At 44.1% G+C, this 18,001-nt stretch overlaps 1 protein-coding gene across 1 annotated transcript in view; it reads left to right on the top strand.

The window, feature by feature from the left end:
- The window catches only part of LOC143803974 (mucin-4-like), a 284,408-nt gene that overhangs the window by 9,780 nt on the left and 256,627 nt on the right, over positions 1-18,001 (top strand). The window lies entirely within an intron of this gene.

The raw sequence follows: 18,001 nt of genomic DNA, 5'->3' as shown, positions 1-18,001 counted from the left end.
ATATTCAGATCCTTGCCACTCTCCTGGCATGCCTTGTAATTCCCTCCAAAAATGGACTTGCTAAATTAATGTATATTAACATTTATTTAATGATTAATTCCAAAATGTTTAACACAGCTACGGCAAATCGGTAAAAATCCAAACCACTAATAGGTATCTGGCATCAAGTGCCCTTAATCATGGAGTAGGGAAAAAAGGAATACTTTTGTTTTAAAATGTTTTCTGGTTACAATTAACATATGGACGGGATCAGTGGCGTAACTTGAAACTCATGGGCCCCGATGCAAAAGCTCCAACGGGGACCCCAAATATTTTAAATCTTTAATAGCAATAGTCTTTTTTTCTATAGGCCAAAGGGACTTTTAGGGCCCCCTAGGCTCCAGGGCCCGGGTGTGATTGCAAACCCTGCACCTGTCGTAGTTACGCCCCTGGATGGGATAATTGGTTTACATTAAAGTATTTATGTTTGCATTTATCACAAATTTGAGATGGTGATAGAATCAAATCATGAAAAATTTGATTTTCACGTGGTGCATGAAGCGCTGCCCACAGTCATCGGTGTCCAATCATGAGGCAAAAATAATTTTTTTAAAATATTGTTTTAATTTTATTGCTATGAGTTTTGGAGTAGGACCTGTTCCTTCAATAGGCACAATACAAATGTACCATACATAATGACTCAAGGCCATTATATACACCCTTGGGTGTCTGCTGACAAATCAGATGTTAGGACATTCAGGTGATCATTATGTAATCAATTAACTTTGAATATCATTCACATTGGTTGTTACAATGTAGCATTAACCATTTCCAACAAATGTACCTGTGAAAAAAACAGATACATGTATACAACCCCAGATAATGAACACAACCTTATAAAACAATTGACCCTTAACATGAATCTTTAGATCCATAAAAACTAACACAAATTAATTGGTAATTATTTGATGGAAAATTAATCCCAAGGTGCACAAGATTTCCCATCCCTACAGAGTTACCATGTATTTCCAGTAGGATTCCCTATTGTAGACGGTTCTGCACATTTTCTGGTATCTGTTCAATGATGGTTAGTTTCAAATTGCTATTGTGTTTCATTGAAAGATGCCTAGAGAGACTGTGTTCATAACGCCCGTTCTGATGTTATGTCTGTGTACATTCATTCTATTAACAGCAGGTAACATCAATAACATCAACATGAGATAACAACAACATATAATATGAATAATATACATAACCCCTTCACCACCAAGCCTCTTTTCACCTTTCTGACCAGGCCAAGCTTTACAATTCTGACCATTTTATGAGGTAATAACTTTGGAATGCTACATCATTTCCCAGCGATTCTGAAATTATTTTTTCCTCCCAAATTGTACTTCATAATAGTGATAAATTTTGGTTCATATAATTTGTGTTTATTTAGGAAAACATTGAAAATGTGGCAATTTTTTTTTTTGAAAATGTAGCAATTTTCAAACTTTTCAATTTTGTGCCCTTAGGCTACTTTCACACTAGCGTCGGGAAAGACCCGTCGCTGTGCGTCGGGCCGACGTTCCCGACGCTAGCGTGGTCTCCGTCGCACAACGGGGGCAGCGGATGCACTTTTCCCACGCATCCGCTGCCCCATTGTGAGGTGCGGGGAGGTGGGGGCGGAGTTCCGGCCGCGCATGCGCGGTCGGAAAAAGCGGACCTTCGGGAGCAAAAAACGTTACATGTAACGTTTTTTTCTCCCGACGGTCCGCTACCACACGCCCAAGCGTCGCAAAACGGACGCGACGTTTGGCAATGCGTCGCAAATGCGTCGCTAATGTTAGTCTATGACGAAAAAACGTATCCAGCAAGAACTTTTGCTGGATGCGTATTTTCGGCAAAATGACGCATTTGCGACGTATTGCAGTTAACGCTAGTGTGAAAGTAGCCTCAGCCCAAATATATATATCTATTTTAGCAGCTAAGAGGATACTTTAAAAAGTAACTTTTATTTATGTAATTTAAAGAACTAATTATATCTGACAAAGCGGAAAAATGTCCAAAAGGGCCCCTGATAATGTCAGGATACAGTCATTTACACTAAACACATGGTAATCTTTCCATAAAAAGTGATAAGCTGTCAGCAAGATACATATTAAATACAATGATACCTGAATATTTATGAACTAGATGGTGGCCCAATTCTAACGCATCGGGTATTCTAGAATATGTATGTATGTATGTACGTCGCGCTGTGAGTGGGGGTTAAATTCCAAGCCAATATCGCTGATTGGTCGCACTCGGCTGGCCTATCAGCAAAGCGTGGTTCAAATCTGGCGCCAATTCGTGGCTGGACTGCGCCGATCGCTGATTGGTTGTGGCCAGCCGTGAGCTACCAATCACTTGAGCGGTGTTTAAATCCCACGCCAATATCGCTGATTGGTTGCGGCCGGCCAGACGCAAGCAATCAGCAATGCGTGGTTTAAATCTGCGTCATTTCATGGCTGGACTGCATTTGTCACTGATTGGTCACAGGATGTTGGGGGTTCGGGGGCAAGGATATAGTACAGCCATGTACTATATAATACAGCCTCATAGTATATAGCACAGCCATATAGTATATAGCACAGCCATGTAGTATATAGCACAGCGAGATAGTATATAGCAGCCATGTAGTATATGGCACAGCCACGTAGTATATAGCAGCCATGTAGTATTATATAGCATAGCCATGTGTGGGCACCATATCTCTGTTAAAAAAAAGAATTAAAATAAAAAATAGTTATATACTCACCCTCCGACGTCCACCAAAGTTGTCCCGATGCTTGCGAGGCTGCCGCCAGCTTCCGTTCCCAGTGATGCATTGTGAAATTACCCAGATGACTTAGCGGTCTCACAAGACCGCTGTCATCTGGGTAATTTTGCAATGCATCTCTGGAAACGGAAGCTGGCGGAAACCTCGCCGCTCGCGCGCATCGGTGGACGGCGGAAGGTGAGAATAGCACCATTTTTTTATTTTTTAATTATTTTTAACATTATATCTTTTTACTATTGATGCTGCATAGGCAGCATCAATAGTAAAAAGTTGGTCACACAGGGTAAATAGCAGCATTAACAGACTGCGTTACACCGAGTTATGCCGCGGTGTAATGCAGTCGGTTTAACAGACTGCAAAAACGCTATGTGGGCGGCGGGTGCTGATTTGGAGGGGAGTATGGAGGGGGCACTAACTGCAGGGGAGTAGGGAGCGGCCATTTCGTGGCCAGACTGTGCCTGTCGCTGATTGGTCGCGGCCGGAGGTCCCCTTAGACGATTATATAGATGGACAAAGAGACAAATAAATACATGCCCTTGTGCAACAAAAGAGAAATGAAAAGAAGAAAATGTGTGGATCTCACCCAATTCATATACAGAATGGCATCCGGGTTACAGCCATGTGGGTCGAAACCTTCCTCAATCTGCCCTGTCGTACCCTCTGCATTGACTCCTGCCCTAATAAGGGCAGTACCCAAGTATAGCTTTTTCCCTTTAAAGAATCTCTCCTGATGCGTTTCTTAGAAATCATCTGTGGAGTGTGCTTGCTATTGGAAATGGCACTAGCTAGGAGAAGCCAGGGTTGCTCCAGAACAGGGAGGCAAAAATAGTTATACCTCACAAAAAAAATAAATAACAGTTAACACATGTCTGCTTTACATTAGCAACATATTAGCAACTTTTTTTGCTAGAAAGTTGAAAGGGTTCAAAGTTAATCAGTGATTTGTTAGTTTTTCAATCAATTTAAAAAACAATTTTTTTTTAGAGACCACTTAATATATTTGAAGTGACTTTGAGGGGCTTATGTGACAGAAAATGCCCTAAAGTGGCCCCATTTTAAAAATTACACCCTTCAAAGTGCTTAAAGTCATATTCAAGAGGTTTATTAACTCTTCAGGTACTTCAGAAGAATTAAAGCAATGTGCAAGAAATAAATCAAAATTGTATTTTTTCCCACAAAATTTTGATTTAGATCTAATTTTTTCATTTTTGCAAAGGTAAAAATAGCTCACTCTCCCATCCGATTCGTACCCCCGCGACATCATCGTGGGCTACTGATCATTGTCATGGCAAATGACAACCTCTGGGTCTGCCAGTTTCGGTGGCCTGTTTAGACTGTGCCAGCATTCCTTCACTTCTACACTTTCCACAAAAAATTTACAAAAACCGAATCTGTGGATGTAACACTGACTCAAACAATCCCTATCACAAGGGGTGCCCATAGCACTCCTACACGGGAAAAGAGGGGGGCAAACTCCCCAAATATTGGAAATCCTATCAACTACCAAGAGCCTGATGCCCCATAAATGCGTATGACACTCATTGCTAAACAAGTGTAAGTTTATTTTGTAAATGACATACATAAATATTTAATACATATAATGACAAAATTGATGAGGACAAGGTGAATGACTCAGAAGGACAACCAACCACATGGGAACATACACATAATATAGTAAGGGTTTCATATGTCAACAGCCCAGGCAGTTTATGTCACCCAAGCAGCAAAGTATACTGCTGGGTGTAAATGGGAGGGGAACAGAGGAAAGACAAGGAAATCTATAGAAAGTAACAACAAATGGCGTATACTGTGCCTATCCCAATCCCTCCTAAATCTCCCTAGTATTGCAACAATGCCCATAAAGTGCGATAGTAACTAGATGCTATAACATCCATTGGGCTTACCCATGTGTGTTCTTGTGTGGTCAGTGTCCAGCAGGAGGCCCCGACGTGTGTTTTGCGTGATGTGCTTCTTCGGGGGGCTGTGTGGATACTAAGTGTGTCATGGTTATATAGGTGCATGCCGCTATCATGGCCAATTAACACGCGACATGTGTGGCGCATGCGGGAGGGACCCCGCGCTAGACACGCGCCTCTCCCGGCAATCCACAAAAAGTAGTAGTAGTAGTAAAAGTAGTTTCCGACTACATGTAGGGTATTGGCATACTTAGGAGTACTTAGGAGAAATTTCACAACAAACCGCGAAGTCCATTTTTCTTACTAGTCATTGTAAAAAATAAACTTGGATCTAAAACACCCTCCCAATGGTATACAACTCTATGCGGCACATGTGGTGTCAACATGCTCACTGCACTGCTAGATGCATTTAATGGGGGTGTGGTTTGTAACATGGGGTCACTTATGGAGGAGTTATGCTGTTCTGGCACCTGGCTCTGCCAATGTGACGTGTCGCCCCAAAACCATTTCAGCAAACCCTAAACTCCAATATGGCATTTCTTCCCTTCTGATCTTTGCACAGTGCATCAAGAAATTTTTTCAACCACCCTTGGGGTACTGGTATACTCAGGAGATCTTGTAGCACCAAAGATCAGCCACAATTGGTTCACATAAATTTGTCAAAAAGCATAGTGAAGTCAAGTATACGTATAGTCAAGTAATACTAATATTTTTATAGAAATACATGCTGCCGCACACTCCGATCCCGAGTGCCGGCGGCAGCGCCGGGTATTGAGGAGAGAGACTCATGCGAGTTTCTCGCATTGCAATTGCAAGTGGAACACCGGCCTTTGTGTCAATCTTTTAGTCATTGTTTTAGCCTCTGTAGAAGAATTACTTATAGGGGAACAATTACTTCAGCAATTTTCTGACATCATTAATATTATTAAGAAATTCTTACCAATTATTAATGAAGATTCCAAGCTAGTGGTGATTCTAAAAAATTCTAAACTCAGTTTTATTTAAAAAAAACTCCCACTCTGCAAAGCAAAATCTATTATCTCCTAGCTACTTTCAATCATCTAAATTGCCTAGTAAATCTACCTGGCTCTGTCAAGGGATTCTATAGATGTGGTCATGTCCCATGTAAGGCATGTCTTTATGCTGATAATTAAAAAAAACTGAATTTACCTCTATGGTCACACAGGAACATTTTCATATCAAAAGTTTTATTAATTGTAATAGTATGGGTGTTATCTACCTCGTGGAGTGAACCAGTTGTATGGTACAATATGTTAGATGTACAGTGGGACCACTCACAAAGCGCATTCGTCGCCACCTCTCAGATGCGGTTAATTTCACAGCTGTCAATATTTCTGCCGTGTCTAGGAATTTTGAACAGGTTCATAAGGGGGTTATTAGTTCGCTAACATTTTTAGGTATTGAGAAGGTCTACAGACTCGCAAGGGTAGACGATGTGAGAAGAAAGGTGTTGAACCGTGAAACATTTTGAAAATTCAAACTCCACACACGTAGTCCCAATGGCTTAAATACTCATCTGGACTTCCAATATAGCTAACATTGTTCTCACAATGTAATATTCTTTTTGTTTGTTTTTTTGCTTTGCTTTGTTTTCTTTTTTGTAATATCAGATCCGACTGTTTTCCATTGACTCTACGGGACTCATTCTGTTTAAACTTGTTTTTCCCTCACAGGGTTAACACTCAGCTGCACCTCTAATTAACATGCCCTGTGTTAGGCACTGGGATTCTACCGCTGCACGGGGTAGATCTCAAGCCTTGTCTGCCTCCGCAGTCTCCCATCCTGTTTCGGTTGCAGTGGGTGTGGCTGAACAAAGACGTCAGTCAAATCATCTAGCTCATGCTTGTGCTGTTCGCTTGGTTACTGCTGGCATTCCTGCCAAGTCTATGGTGACCAGCGATAGGCAGCAGCAAACAGATGTTCTGGAGGCTAAGTCCAGAAATCACCCTACTGAGCATGCACATGATTTGTTGACATCTCATTGGTGGTCGGTCGTCAGCTGCTCAGGTGATGTGGCAGCTCCGAATTAGTCCACAAGCAAGGTCCTTTCCGACTGGACATGACCTGAACATAAACAAAAGGTCCTCCGTGTTGTGTGTGAGTGGATACGCTATCACTCTGTGTGCATGTGTGCTGCTTTTAGCACGGCGATTGAGTATCTAGGCAGGCAGTGTAGGATGGGAACTCCCACTTGACTTAGCATCTGACTCCGGTTGTGTGTGCGGTTAGCACAGCTGAGTTTCAGAGCAAGCACAATCACCAGCCTAGACCTGGGGGGTTACTTTAGGGCCCCCAACTAGCGTCATTATTGTTTTACTCCTGTGTCATCCAACAGGGTATAGATCTAAGTGCTCTTTTGTACAGTACTGCTCTGTGGAGTAACAGAGCTCAGCTTAAAGAGCCCTTTGGTAAAGTACCGCTTTGTGGAGAAACAGAGCTAGTTACTTTGTGCTCTGTTCACATTGAGTGACATTTAACTCAGTGTTTTTAAGGTGCTTGCTCGCAGTCTTGCTCTGCCATTGTTTACTAACTGAAGTTTACCATCTCTGCACTGTGGACCCTGGGTTGCGATCGCATTTAAACATAATTTATATTTAGTGTGATCTACCAACCCTAACAGTACACTTGCACCAGGGTCTAGCTAGCAATGGCAGAGCAGCTTCTTCAGTGGTACATCCAGCAGCTGGAGGGCAGGTTGCTTACTCTTGAGTGGACAACTTCAGCAGTGGATTTTACCACAGTTGTGACAAAAGCTGCCAGTGGGGCCACTACCAGCGTCGCTGCTGCAACGCCTGTCCCATCTTTCCCACATGTCCTGCCCCCGATAGGTTCTTGGGGGATAGCAAGGCTTGCAGTGGATACGTGAACCAGTGCGCTATTCAGTTGGAGGTGCTGGCCTCACGTTTCCTGTCTGAACAGGCCAAAGTGGGATTCGTGGTATCTCTATTGACGGGCAGTTGTTGGAGTGGGCTATGCCACTGTGGGAGCGTAATGACCAGCTGATTCAGAGCGCCTCATTTTCTGGATGCTCTGAAACAGGTCTTTCAGGGTCCTCAAGTGACTCATGACACCATGATCCAACTACTGGTGTTAAGACAGAGCACTTCCTTGGTCAGCCAATTTGCCATCCAGTTTCAGACTTTATCGTCTGAGCTGGAGTGGCCAAATAAAGTCCTGATTCCCGTGTTCTGGCAGGGTCTTGCTAACCACATAAAAGACGCCCTGTCCACTAGGGAGATTCCCACTACACTGGAGGACTTGATAACGGTGTCCACTCACATCGATCTTGGGCATGTTGAACTAAGATTGGAGCGAGCGCAGTGTAGACAAAGGATTCAGTTGGCTGAAAATTTTACCAATCTGTTGTGAACTGTGTTTCTGGGCTCCCTCTGGTGGTCACTAACGGTATTGTGTTAGGCATGTCTTGTTGCAGGCCTGAGCTCCAGCTGTGTCGTTAAGCAGCGGGTGTTCCCTATTTAAGTCTCCTCCGGACTCAGTCTCTTGCCTGGCATCGTTGTATCCAGACCTATATGGTCTCCTCCGGATTCCTTTCAGTCTGTCTCATGCAAGAAAAGCTAAGTCCGTTTTGTATAATTTGGATCGTTTGCATTTTTCAGTGTCTTTGTCCAGCTTGCTTAATATTTGATTTTCTGGCTCGCTGGAAGCTCTAGGGGGCTGATATTCTCCCTCCGCACCGTCAGTCGGTGTGGGGGTTCTTGAATGTTCAGCGTGGATGTTTTTGTAGGGTTTTCTGCTGACCGCATAGTCCACTATCTATTTTCTGTCTATGTAGACTAGTGGGCCTCACTTTGCTGAATCTAGTTCATCTCTACGTTTGTTGTTGTGAATTTATCTTTTTGGCTCCCTCTAGTGGTTACTAGTGATTTGACTCTGGGAATGTCTGCCATCCCTTGTATGCTCACCTGGGTCGTTAGGTCAGGGGTGTTGCTATATAAGCTCCCTGGACCTTCAGTTCAATGCCTGGCAACGTTGTAATCAGAGCTAATCTGTTGTGCTCTTGTCTACTGATCCTGGTTCCTGCTAAATTAAGCTAAGTCTGCTTTCTTGCTTTTTGCTATTTGTTTTTGTTTGCATTTTTGTCCAGCTTGTACATAATCTGTATCCTAACCTTGCTGGAAGCTCTAGGGAGGCTGGAGTTCTCCCCCCGGGCCGTTAGACGGTTCGGGGGTTCTTGAATCTCCAGTGTGGATTTTTGTTAGGGTTTTTGTTGACCATATAAGTTATCTTACTACATTCTGCTATTAGTAAGTGGGCCTCTCTTTGCTAAACCTAGTTCATCTCTGTGTTTGTCATTTCCTCTTACCTCACCGTTATTATTTGTGGGGGGCTTGTATCCTACTTTTGGGGTCTATTCTCTGGAGGCAAGAGAGGTCTTTGTTTTCCTCTTCTAGGGGTAGTTAGTCCTCCGGCTGGCGCGAGACATCTAGCGACCAACGTAGGCATGTTCCCCGGCTACTTCTAGTGTTGGCGTTAGGAGTAGATATATGGTCAACCCAGTTACCACTGCCCTATGAGCTGGATTTTTGTACTTCGCAGACTTACTTGTTCCTCTGAGACCCTCGCCATTGGGGTCATAACAGTTTGCCAGGCCAGTATTAAATGTTAAATGCATTGCAGAAGCGGGATTATAAGAAAGAAAGTTCTGAGGTTTTTTTTCTCTCTCTCATTTTTTTTCTTTTCCCCTTTACCTCTGAGTGGCTTGTGTTTGCTGCAGACATGAATGTCCAGACCTTGATTACAAGTGTGGACCAGCTTGCTGCTTGTGTGCAGGGCATACAAGATTATGTTATCAGAAATCCTATGTCAGAACCTAAGATACCGATTCCTGAACCGTTTTCCGGAGACCGATTTAAATTTAGAAATTTCAGGAATAATTGTAAATTGTTTTTGTCCCTGAGACCCTGTTCATCTGGAGACTCCGCTCAGCAAGTAAAAATTGTTATTTCTTTTTTACGGGGCGACCCTCAGGATTGGGCCTTCTTGCTGGCGCCAGGAGATCCGGCATTGGCTGACATTGATGCGTTTTTTCTGGCGCTCGGTTTGCTTTATGAGGAACCCAATCTTGAGATTCAGGCAGAAAAAGCCTTGCTGGCGATGTCTCAGGGCCAGGACGAGGCTGAAGTGTATTGCCAAAAATTTCTGAAATGGTCCGTGCTGACCCAGTGGAACGAGTGTGCATTGGCTGCAAATTTTAGAAATGGCCTTTCTGAAGCCATTAAGAATGTGATGGTGGGTTTTCCCATTCCCACAGGTCTGAATGATTCTATGGCCCTGGCTATTCAAATCGACCGGCGGTTGCGGGAGCGCAAAACCGCAAATTCCCTCATGGTGTTGTCTGAACAGGCACCTGATTTAATGCAATGTGATAGAATCCTGACTAGAAATGAGCGGAAAATTCATAGACGTCAGAATGGCTTGTGTTACTACTGTGGTGATTCTACACATGTTATCTCAGCATGCTCTAAACGTCTTACTAAGGTTGTTAGTCCGGTCGCCATTGGTAATTTGCAACCTAAATTTATTCTATCTGTAACTTTGATTTGCTCACTGTCATCGTATCCTGTTATGGCGTTTGTGGACTCAGGTGCGGCCCTGAGCCTTATGGATCTGTCATTTGCCAAGCGCTGCGGATTTGTTCTTGAGCCATTGGAAAATCCTATCCCTCTTAGGGGTATTGATTCTACGCCATTGGCAAAAAATAAACCGCAGTTTTGGACACAGGTTACCATGTGCATGACTCCCGAACATCGGGAGGTAATACGTTTTCTTGTTCTGCATAAAATGCATGATTTGGTTGTTTTGGGTTTGCCATGGTTACAGACCCATAATCCAGTCTTGGACTGGAAGGCCATGTCAGTGTCAAGTTGGGGCTGCCATGGAATTCATGGAGATTCCCTGCCCTTGTCTATTGCTTCTTCTACGCCTTCGGAAGTTCCGGCGTATTTGTCTGATCAGGATGTCTTCAGCGAGTCTAAGTCCAGTGCACTGCCTCCTCATAGGGAATGTGACTGTGCTATAGATTTGATTCCTGGCAGTAAGTTTCCTAAGGGGAGACTGTTTAATCTGTCGGTACCTGAACATACCGCGATGCGTTCATATATCAAGGAGTCTCTTGAGAAGGGGCATATCCGTCCTTCTTCTTCCCCTCTTGGTGCGGGATTCTTTTTTGTGGCCAAAAAGGACGGATCTTTGAGGCCTTGTATTGACTATCGGCTTTTAAATAAGATCACTGTCAAATTTCAGTATCCTTTGCCGCTGTTGTCAGATTTGTTTGCCCGGATTAAAGGTGCCAAGTGGTTCACCAAGATAGACCTTCGTGGTGCGTACAACCTTGTGCGCATTAGGCAGGGCGATGAATGGAAAACCGCATTCAATACGCCCGAAGGTCATTTTGAGTACTTGGTGATGCCATTTGGGCTCTCTAATGCACCTTCAGTTTTTCAGTCCTTCATGCATGACATTTTCCGGAAGTATCTGGATAAATTTTTGATTGTTTATCTGGATGATATTCTGGTTTTTTCTGATGATTGGGACTCGCATGTGGAGCAGGTCAGGATGGTTTTTGAGATTCTGCGTGAAAATTCTTTGTTTGTAAAAGGCTCAAAGTGTCTCTTTGGTGTAGAGAAGGTTCCCTTTTTGGGGTTCATTTTTTCCCCTTCTGCTGTGGAGATGGATCCAGTCAAGGTCCGAGCTATTCATGATTGGACTCAACCCTCGTCAGTTAAGAGTCTTCAGAAGTTCTTGGGTTTTGCTAACTTCTACCGTCGTTTTATCGCAAATTTCTCTAGCGTTGTTAAACCGCTGACGGATATGACCAAGAAAGGCTCTGATGTAGCTAACTGGGCTCCTGCTGCCGTGGAGGCTTTCCAGGAGTTGAAACGCCGGTTTACTTCGGCGCCTGTTTTGTGCCAGCCTGACGTCTCACTTCCCTTTCAGGTTGAGGTGGATGCTTCGGAGATTGGGGCAGGGGCCGTTTTGTTGCAGAGAGGCCCTGGTTGCTCTACTATGAGACCTTGTGCCTTTTTCTCTAGGAAGTTTTCGCCGGCAGAGAGAAATTATGATGTGGGCAATCGGGAGTTGTTGGCCATGAAGTGGGCATTTGAGGAGTGGCGTCATTGGCTCGAGGGTGCTAAGCATCGTGTGGTGGTCTTGACTGATCACAAAAATCTGATGTATCTCGAGTCTGCTAAACGCCTGAATCCTAGACAGGCCCGCTGGTCATTGTTTTTCTCCCGTTTTGACTTTGTGGTCTCGTATTTACCAGGTTCTAAGAATGTGAAGGCCGATGCTCTGTCTAGGAGCTTTGTGCCTGATGCTCCTGGAGTCGCTGAACCTGTGGGTATTCTTAAGGAAGGCGTTATCGTGTCTGCTATTTCTCCAGATCTGCGACGTGTGTTACAGAGATTTCAGGCTGGTAGGCCTGACTCTTGTCCACCTGACAGATTGTTTGTGCCTGCTAGATGGACCAGCAGAGTCATTTCCGAGGTTCATTCCTCGGTGTTGGCAGGGCACCCGGGAATTTTTGGCACCAGAGATCTGGTGGCCAGGTCCTTTTGGTGGCCTTCCTTGTCAAGGGATGTGCGGTCATTTGTGCAGTCCTGTGGTACTTGTGCTCGAGCTAAGCCTTGCTGCTCTCGTGCCAGCGGGTTGCTCTTGCCCTTGCCTGTCCCGAAGAGACCTTGGACACACATCTCTATGGATTTCATTTCTGATCTTCCGGTGTCTCAGGGCATGTCTGTCATCTGGGTGATATGTGATCGTTTCTCCAAGATGGTCCATTTGGTTCCTTTGCCTAAGCTGCCCTCCTCTTCTGATCTGGTTCCTGTGTTCTTCCAGAACGTGGTTCGTTTGCACGGCATTCCTGAGAATATTGTGTCGGACAGAGGATCCCAGTTTGTTTCCAGGTTCTGGCGATCCTTTTGTGGTAGGATGGGCATTGAGTTGTCGTTTTCATCCGCTTTCCATCCCCAGACTAACGGACAAACGGAGCGAACTAATCAGACTCTGGAGGCTTATTTGAGGTGTTTTGTCTCTTCTGATCAGGATGATTGGGTGACCTTCTTGCCGTTGGCTGAATTTGCTCTTAATAATCGGGCTAGTTCCGCCACCTTGGTTTCGCCATTTTTCTGCAACTCTGGTTTCCATCCTCGTTTTTCCTCGGGACATGTGGAGCCTTCTGACTGTCCTGGGGTGGATTCCGTGGTGGATAGGTTGCAGCGGATCTGGAGTCATGTGGTGGACAACTTGAAGTTGTCACAGGAGAAGGCTCAGCGTTTTGCCAACCGCCGCCGCGGTGTGGGTCCCCGACTTCGCGTTGGGGATTTGGTATGGCTGTCTTCTCGATTTGTTCCTATGAAGGTCTCCTCTCCCAAATTTAAGCCTCGCTTCATTGGTCCTTACAAGATATTGGAAATCATTAATCCTGTATCCTTTCGCCTGGATCTTCCGGTGTCGTTTGCCATCCACAACGTATTTCATAGGTCCTTGTTGCGGCGGTACGTTGTGCCTGTGGTTCCTTCTGCTGAGCCTCCTGCTCCGGTGTTGGTTGAGGGCGAGTTGGAGTACGTGGTGGAGAAGATCTTAGATTCTCGTCTCTCCAGGCGGAGGCTTCAGTACCTGGTCAAGTGGAAGGGCTATGGTCAGGAGGATAATTCCTGGGTGGTCGCCTCTGATGTGCATGCGGCCGATTTGGTTCGTGCCTTTCACACCGCTCATCCTGATCGCCCTGGTGGTCTTGGTGAGGGTTCGGTGACCCCTCACTAAGGGAGGGGTACTGTTGTGAATTTATCTTTTTGGCTCCCTCTAGTGGTTACTAGTGATTTGACTCTGGGAATGTCTGCCATCCCTTGTATGCTCACCTGGGTCGTTAGGTCAGGGGTGTTGCTATATAAGCTCCCTGGACCTTCAGTTCAATGCCTGGCAATGTTGTAATCAGAGCTAATCTGTTGTGCTCTTGTCTACTGATCCTGGTTCCTGCTAAATTAAGCTAAATACAAAACTCACAAAAATTAATACATATGCGTGGCCGAGAGACAAGGATTGTTATATCTCTCCCAATATTTCTGTCCGAAACAATAGGACAGTCTAGGAAACTCCCCAATAAATACAAAACAACAGAACGGAGTATACAAGTCCCAATACGCATTTTATTTAAAAATTGTATAATTTTATTTATATTATCAAAATATATAACTCAAACTGAGTAATCAAATATAAATACAATTCATATAAATAACAGGATTAGTGGAGGAGGAAACACTATGATAGTGGCGGAGCGGATGACAACACCTATCACATCATATCACAAGGACTGCTATTGTGGGAGCCATAGTATGAAAACAGTCTGTGGCAATAGCCCTAATCATCATGGCTATATTGCTCAAAAAAAAAAAAAAAAAAAAAGGTGCAACAGTGCAGGTTATATCACTAGCTAAAGTGCCATAGTGCCTACAGGACTCATCACCTCATATCATATAAAGCAGCTTACCCATTAGGTCTGAGATGTCTCACCACGCTCCACACACCACCCCCTTGACGCACGTTTCGCGGTCGCTTTCTCAAAAAAAACCCTTTTTGAGAAAGCGACCGCGAAACGTGCGTCAAGGGGGTGGTGTGTGGAGCGTGGTGAGACATCTCAGACCTAATGGGTAAGCTGCTTTATATGATATGAGGTGATGAGTCCTGTAGGCACTATGGCACTTTAGCTAGTGATATAACCTGCACTGTTGCACCTTTTTTTTTTTTTTTTTTGAGCAATATAGCCATGATGATTAGGGCTATTGCCACAGACTGTTTTCATACTATGGCTCCCACAATAGCAGTCCTTGTGATATGATGTGATAGGTGTTGTCATCCGCTCCGCCACTATCATAGTGTTTCCTCCTCCACTAATCCTGTTATTTATATGTATTGTATTTATATTTGATTACTCAGTTTGAGTTATATATTTTGATAATATAAATAAAATTATACAATTTTTAAATAAAATGCGTATTGGGACTTGTATACTCCGTTCTGTTGTTTTGTGTAAATTAAGCTAAGTCTGCTTTTTTGCTTTTTGCTATTTGTTTTTGTTTGCATTTTTGTCCAGCTTGTACATAATCTGTATCCTAACCTTGCTGGAAGCTCTAGGGAGGCTGGAGTTCTCCCCCCGGGCCGTTAGACGGTTCGGGGGTTCTTGAATCTCCAGTGTGGATTTTTGTTAGAGTTTTTGTTGACCATATAAGTTATCTTACTACATTCTGCTATTAGTAAGTGGGCCTCTCTTTGCTAAACCTAGTTCATCTCTGTGTTTGTCATTTCCTCTTACCTCACCGTTATTATTTGTGGGGGGCTTGTATCCTACTTTTGGGGTCTATTCTCTGGAGGCAAGAGAGGTCTTTGTTTTCCTCTTCTAGGGGTAGTTAGTCCTCCGGCTGGCGCGAGACATCTAGCGACCAACGTAGGCATGTTCCCCGGCTACTTCTAGTGTTGGCGTTAGGAGTAGATATATGGTCAACCCAGTTACCACTGCCCTATGAGCTGGATTTTTGTACTTCGCAGACTTACTTGTTCCTCTGAGACCCTCGCCATTGGGGTCATAACAGTTTGTGTTTTCCTCTTGCCTCACCGTTATTATTTGTTGGGGGCTTTCTATATCTTTGGGGTTCAATTTCTCTGGAGGCAAGTGAGGTCTTATTTTCCCTCTAGGGGTAGTCAATTCTCCGGCTGGCTCGAGACGTCTAGAACCAACGTAGGCACGTTCACCGGCTGCTTCTAGTTGTGTGTGTTAGGATCAGGTATGCGGTTAGCCCAGTTTCCACCTCCCTAGAGCAGTATTTATGTTTTTGCTATCTTGCCGGAATATCAGAGATCCTCTACCACTGGGATCATAACAGTATGCCAGGCCTAAAGAAAATGTTTATTGCATCGCAGAAGCGGGATTAAAAAGAAGTTCTGAGGTTTTGTTTTTTTTTTGGTTTTTTTTTTGTTGCTGCAGTTTGCCTAGCTTCTTCCATCCCCTTTTTCTCTGAGTGGCTGGAACTCTGCTGCAGATATGAATGTCCAGACTCTGACTTCTAGTGTGGATCAGCTTGCTGCTAGGGTGCAAAGCATTCAGGATTTTGTTATCCATAGCCCTATGTCTGAACCAAAAATACCTATTCCTGAGCCGTTTTTTGGAGATAGATCTAAGTTCCTGAATTTTAGGAATAATTGCAAATTGTTTCTGTCTCTGAAACCTCGTTCCTCTGGTGATTCCGCTCAGCAAGTTAAGATTGTTATTTCCTTCTTGCGCGGCGACCCTCAAGATTGGGCCTTCTCTCTGGCGCCAGGAGATCCTGCATTGGTGAATGTTGATGCGTTTTTCCTGGCACTTGGTTTGATTTATGAGGAGCCTAATCTTGAAAATCAGGCTGAAAAGATGTTGCTGGCTATCTCTCAGGGTGAGGACGAAGCTGAGGTATATTGTCAAAAATTTCGGAAATGGTCCGTGCTTACTCAATGGAATGAGTGTGCACTAGCCGCAAATTTCAGAAATGGTCTTTCTGAAGCCATTAAAGATGTGATGGTGGGGTTTCCTATCCCTACAGGTCTGAATGATTCAATGGCTCTGGCCATTCAAATTGATCGACGTTTGCGGGAGCGCAAATCTGTTAATCCTTTGGCGGTGCTGTCTGAACGGTCACCTGATTCTATGCAATGTGACAGAATTTTGACCAGAGCCGAGCGACAAAATCATAGACGTCAAAATGGGTTGTGTTTCTACTGTGGTGATTCAACACATGTTATCTCAGCATGCTCTAAACGCTTAAAAAAATTGTTAATCCTGTCGCCATTGGTACTTTTCAGCCTAAGTTTATTTGGTCTGTGACTTTAATTTGTTCATTATCTTCTTACTCAGTTATGGCTTTTGTGGATTCTGGTGCTGCTTTAAGTCTTATGGATTTGTCGTTTGCCAAGTGCTGCGGTTTTGTCCTGGAGCCTTTGGAAAATCCTATTCCTCTTAGAGGAATTGATTCTACGCCATTGGCAGAGAATAATCCTCAGTATTGGACGCAAGTGACCATGTGCATGACTCCTGTACATCAGGAGGTGATTTGTTTTCTGGTACTGCATAAAATGCATGATGTTGTCGTTTTGGGTCTGCCATGGTTACAGGCCCATAATCCAGTTTTAGATTGGAAAGCTATGACTGTGTCTAGTTGGGGGTGTCAGGGGATTCATGGCGATTCTCCATTGGTGTCTATTGCTTCTTCTACTCCTTCTGAGATCCCTGAGTTTTTGTCAGACTTTCAGGATGTATTTAATGAGGCCAGGTCCAGTGCTCTTCCTCCTCATAGGGACTGTGATTGTGCTATAGATTTAATTCCTGGTAATAAGTTTCCTAAGGGACGACTCTTTAATTTATCTGTGCCAGAGCATGCCGCGATGCGGAGTTATATAAAGGAGTCTTTGGAGAAGGGACATATTCGCCCATCCTCTTCTCCTCTTGGTGCAGGATTCTTTTTTGTGGGCAAGAAAGATAGGTCTTTGAGACCTTGTATAGATTATCGTCTTCTGAATAAGATCACGGTTAAATTTCAGTATCCTTTGCCATTGTTGTCTGATTTGTTTGCTCGGATTAAGGGATCCAGTTGGTTCACCAAGATAGATCTTCGTGGTGCGTATAACCTTGTGCGCATAAAGCAGGGAGATGAATGGAAAACGGCATTTAATACGCCCGAGGGTCATTTTGAGTACCTGGTGATGCCTTTTGGATTATCGAATGCCCCTTCTGTGTTTCAGTCCTTCATGCATGACATCTTCCGGAAATATCTGGATAAATTTATGATTATTTATCTGAATGATATTTTGTTTTTTTCTGATGATTGGGAGTCCCATGTGAACCAGGTCAGGATGGTGTTTCAGGTTCTGCGGGAGAATGCTCTATTTGTGAAGGGCTCAAAATGTATCTTTGGGGTACAGAAGGTTTCTTTTTTGGGTTTTATTTTTTCCCCTTCTACTGTGGAGATGGACCCAGTCAAGGTCCGTGCCATTCATGACTGGACTCAGCCCACGTCTGTTAAGAGCCTGCAGAAGTTCTTGGGCTTTGCTAATTTTTACCGTCGTTTTATCGCTAATTTTTCCAGCGTGGTTAAACCTTTGACGGATATGACCAAAAAGGGTTCTGATGTTGCTAATTGGTCTCCTGCGGCCGTGGAGGCCTTTCGGGAGCTGAAGCGTCGGTTTACTTCAGCGCCAGTCTTGTGTCAGCCGGATGTCTCTCTTCCCTTCCAGGTTG

This window comes from Ranitomeya variabilis, chromosome 2, assembly GCF_051348905.1.
Source record: "Ranitomeya variabilis isolate aRanVar5 chromosome 2, aRanVar5.hap1, whole genome shotgun sequence".
In the NCBI taxonomy this organism is placed as follows: domain Eukaryota; kingdom Metazoa; phylum Chordata; class Amphibia; order Anura; family Dendrobatidae; genus Ranitomeya; species Ranitomeya variabilis.
The sequence above is the reverse complement of the archived record's forward strand: the minus strand, read 5'-3'. Positions and strand labels throughout refer to the sequence as shown.